Genomic DNA, 4,955 nt, shown 5'->3' with positions numbered 1-4,955 from the left:
CGCGACCCCGCCTATCAACCGACCCCTCTTATCATTACGTTATCAGCGATCACGTTGAACGGTGCAACGGCGAATCGTTCGGTTCGTGCGTCGCGTCGGAGCCTAGATAAATGTGAAACGTGATCCGTATATTAGTCTCCAGTAGAGAATCAAGACATTACGATAGGAATGACTATATCCACGTAAGGAGAGGAATTGCCTTGCTCTATCCATCAAAATAACAGGTTGCAGATTTTTAAGAAGAAGAAATAAAAATAGACGAGGTATATCAGTAATAGAGGGGATTCAAACACATTTTTAAATTGATATAATAGTCTAGTATCATTGATAGGAGCTTCTATCTCGTAAAGATTTTCAGATTCGAGTGCAACCTTGATAAGTGAGATTCGTCAATAGTAATCGCGAGAGTAAGTAGGAGCGGAGCGACGCTGCGCGCGCGAGGTCCGCTCCCCACATTTTTGAAGACGTCGGCCAACGCCGAGCGGAGCGAGCAGACCGCCCATACGTCCGCTCGCATTCTCCCGCGCGCTCGCGCGCACGCACGCCACGGCTAGACAAGCTCGAGGAAGCGGAGGTGGTGAAGGTGGCGTAGAATCTCTGGGTCGTGTGCGTGCCGCGAGAGAAAGAGAGAAAACGCTTCTGGAAGTCGGTGGTAGTCGCTATCGGTGCATCTACGCCTCGGATTACGCCTCGGTTTCTCAACGTTCACCTCCTCTCTTCCTCCTCCGCCTCTTTCACCACCGACCAGCCACCTCCATTATACTTTTCGTTCCATCGAACGTGTCCCCGCGCGTTTTTCGATCCTCGCGCCGCGCCGCCGTTACCGATACTCGTTTCGCGCAAACGCGAGGAACGTGCCCGTCGCGAGCGGACAGCTTCCGGAAGGCTCGCGCGAGCGATCCAGCCCACCTCGGCACGGTTCGAGTGATTTATCTCGCGAAATTTCAACCGGACTCGGCTCGCTCGCCAAGCATTCCGGATAGATTCGCGTAATCGTGAGCGAAAGCTTGTAATTAATGGACCTGCTGCTCTTAATTTTATATCGCGCGCCGCTTTTCCTTCGGACCATCACCACTCGTGCATGCATACACCTAGAAACGTTTTCTAGCCTGTCAAGACGATCTCCGAAACGCGAGTTCTCCATAGAACTTTTGACTCTGATGCTCAAGTCCACGGTGGTCCCACGGTCCATCGGAACGCGATCCGAGCGCGAGTTCCATTACTTTCTCCTCTTTTTATTTCAATCGCATCGCCTCTGTTCCATCTGGTGAGTAGTAGCCGCTTTTTGCCACGTTCCCTAGATCTATTCGCTCTTTTTCGGCGCGCCGCGCCTCAATTTCAAACGCCTACTTCGCAGAACAGCCGGCAAGAGTATCCGCGGCGAACGCTTCCGGATCTGACCGGAAGGATCAAACTTTCTGCGGTTTTGCGTACTAATGCATATTAGCTTTCATCATGGTTTCCAGTCAATCGATATCTTGATTTTTCGATCGACCGTCCATCCGCTTCCGGTTCCCACTATAAAGATGCTCACTGTGAACGATGTTTGAATGATAGCAAAGATACGACTTGGCTGAGCGATTCAATTGCAGACATGATATTATGTACTGAAAACGTACGATACGAATTATTGAATAAAATATATGAACGAGTTAAACGCGTTTAATTTATTTCATTCCCTAACCACAATTTCATATCGCTAATTAAAATTATCAGTAGAAAGTGAGTTGCAAGTTTGTTCCTCATTGACAGGATGTGAAGCAACCTAGGACCAAACTGAACTGCTTTAAGTGGATCGTTGGTAGCAATTGAAGCTGACCAGGTGAATTTCTCGTGCGTCTAACAGTCGAATAATATAGGCCGCTTTCTACGAAACCTTTCGATTCCCTCCCGATGCACCACGTGGTCCGAAATGGTAACGAGAAGACGCGTTCCCGGAAACATTTCACGACATTAGATAATTGCGTCCACTCTGTACGTTTCATTGTTCCGTAATCGAGAGAAAAAACTATCCGCCGAGTTCCTCTTCCTTCTGCCGGGAACCACCGCGATTGGGATCATAAAAGCGATAGTGGAGAAACTGCAGGAAAGAATTAACAGAGAGAAACACGGTTTCGCGCGAGCAACTATGTTGCCGGAGTAAAAAATAAGATGGAAGTAGCGAACGTAATCGCAGCAGGTTTCAACCGAGCGCTTCAATTAGTACCATTAATCGGACTTTACCTATTACCGCGAGCAAGATTCTACTGACGCTGACTATAAATCAATCTGCTTTGTATCTCGCAACACTGTTAGTCTAGTTAATCTCGTTAATGTCCAGTTAATTTAATGTCCATTTCAACCCCCATGCTTCTTTTAACAAAGTACATACTATTTTACTCATTTTTCAATTTGCATATGTCAAATTTTTACAATTGACGATGGCTTTGGTTACCATGAGAATCTCGTAGCGATTTTCAAGTTGGTATTCTTGGCTGATTACCGGATGCTTTGCCAACTCCGCACGCGTTACCAGCGTCATTACGTCCGTTTTATTATCTCGCTAACTTTACGATCCGCCTGGCCTTTTCCTTAATGCCGCGCCAATTTGGACCTTCCCGTCTTGCAACGGTGGAGAACCGTAAAGAAAAATTTCGTAGGTGGTCTACGCTGTAATCTGTTTGAAATTGCTACATTACTCAAGATTTACTTATATTTATATTCTAGAGTTTATTAAATTTGATATTCCATGTACATCCAAAATGAGGAAAGATTGCCGGTATGCCAATGATCTACTAATATAATAATGTAATTTAATAGTATTGGACGTATTCTGTAGGGGGTATTGAACGATCCTCTGTGGCTCGAGGACAGTGTTGTGACGGAGGGAAAACCGAGGAGAGAAACGAGATTTCGCAAGCTGCGGTTCATGGAATATGAAAAAGCGAGCCGCGGAAGCTCACGAAGTCGCCAGACTCGTGCCATAGATCAGAGACTTCCTCGATCACCTTACGATCCCTCGATCTCCTCTTGCTCTCGGTAGTTACGAGAAGCGCCCTTAAGGATCCTTCACATCATTTTTCTCATTCTATTTATTTCCACGAAACAAGAGGGACACTTTCCTTGGCATTTTTACATGTCAACATTCTTTTGCTAAGCATCACAAACGTAAGTTTAAAATGGGAATCGACATTGATTAGGTTGTTTTTGTTCGAGATTGATTACCATAGTTGTGAAGAGAGCTTAAGATCGAGGGAAACGATTCGATCGACAAGCCGGATCGGTGATCCAGTTGAGGCTTCAACCAGGCGCGCACTCCCATATTAGTCGCGCGACCGGTCTAGGCGTACACGCTTTGAGCGACATTCTTACGTATACGACAGAAGCCAGTCAGCGAGAGAGCCACGGTGCACGGAAGACGGACAGAATTAGCCACTATCTATTTCGCCTCGACTCGGTCGCTCGCATTGTAAATTAATTAGCCGCTATTTACGCGTCATTCATCAGCCGGACTTGTTCTTCGATGGAAGAAGAAGAAACTTGAATTGAACTAGAAAGAATAACGTGTCGCGAATTAATTGATCGGTGTGTTTATATCTCATTCATCATCGCGACTGATCTGCCGCTTTAGAAAAAAAAGTCACGAACAAGGAGGAATATTCATTTCCACTTAAATTAATTGACCGCTGTTTATGCTTCAAGTCAATTAACATCATCGACTGTCCTTCAAAATAAATAACTGTAATGTGAAAGTAACGTAACGTGTATGAAATACTGTACAAGCAAACCATAAAATCGTGTTCTTCAATCATATCACTAATGTTCTTTAAAATTGAAGGACGAGAATCACAAATAAGTGAAACAATGAGATATGAGATTGGTATATACAGGCGGCAATTTGCCACGTAAACGCCCTTGCAACGGACGACCCTATTATTACGAGGGTCGGATGAGTTCCACGCGGGGAGCAGATCTGTTATGATTTCGTCAATGAATTATTATTAATTACGCAATCCCGTTTATTTTCGTGGCAGTCAGCCTCCGACTGACTCACTTTCTCCCGTGCGATAATTAAGGACCGCGATCGCCGCCCTGATAACTGCCCTCCTATAATTATAAGAAACGGATGCATCAACAGTCCTTCTTAGTCTCTTTAATCCTGCCCGAAACCGTGATGAAAAAGTTGCAAAATTGTCAGACGCGCGTATACCAAGGAAAAAATAATAAAATTCCGTATAGGATAGCATTTACTATCTGAGGATTGTGAAACAATTGAAAAACGAATATCAATTAATCTACGATGTTGAGTAAAAAATGTGGAATAATGGTGCGCAGCTGGAGGGTTGAAAAATGTCTAGCAGTGAGTCAGAAAGCATATTGCACGTTCGCATTCCTCTTCCCGCTCTTATCTGTACCGCGATTATTATACCGACGGTGGCAGCTTGAACGCAACGCAGTGCCAATAACGGTACTTCATCCACTGGCGAGTGCACAGTGACTCACTTGCTGGTAATCCTTTCGACGGCGCGAATCGCGTTGACGCAACTTCGATGAATGTATTTTTATGACAAAGATATTAATTTGCCAAAAATCATGCGTGTACGTCGCACCTTTTAAATCTTCGCGGGGAAAAATCGATGCAAGGTGGATTGAATATCAATCAAAGTCGACGCGACATCCTTCTTCTCTTTTTATGGATGACCATTATAATTATTGAACCATGTCCGTGACGTCCTGCCGCGGAGGGAGACAATTATTGCGTTTCACGGTTATCATTGCTCCCAGCCACGTGCAGCGATCGGTGAAATTAAGAGAAGACTTATTGTGGGTTTGTGCAACGGGTCATCGATCGACGGCTCGCCCCGATCAAACGCGACTGGGCGCTCTTCTTCTCCCGGCGAGATCGTGACCCCTTTCGAAACCCCACTGTTCGAGGTATTCGCGTACACCCGACTTTAATTCGGCGGCTCGTGTGT

At 45.4% G+C, this 4,955-nt stretch overlaps 1 long non-coding RNA gene across 1 annotated transcript; it reads left to right on the top strand.

The window, feature by feature from the left end:
- The first annotated feature begins 447 nt into the window (after window positions 1-447).
- Window positions 448-1,657, top strand: LOC113464777 (uncharacterized). Its single transcript, XR_003389636.1, has 2 exons — window positions 448-1,267; window positions 1,358-1,657. It is a non-coding gene; the product is annotated as an uncharacterized LOC113464777 (long non-coding RNA).
- Window positions 1,658-4,955: the final 3,298 nt, after the last annotated feature.

The sequence above is a fragment of the Ceratina calcarata genome, unplaced genomic scaffold (genome assembly GCF_001652005.2).
Source record: "Ceratina calcarata isolate Rehan_Ccalc_2016 unplaced genomic scaffold, ASM165200v1 scaffold53, whole genome shotgun sequence".
Taxonomy (NCBI): Eukaryota; Metazoa; Arthropoda; class Insecta; order Hymenoptera; family Apidae; genus Ceratina; species Ceratina calcarata.
The sequence above is the reverse complement of the archived record's forward strand: the minus strand, read 5'-3'. Positions and strand labels throughout refer to the sequence as shown.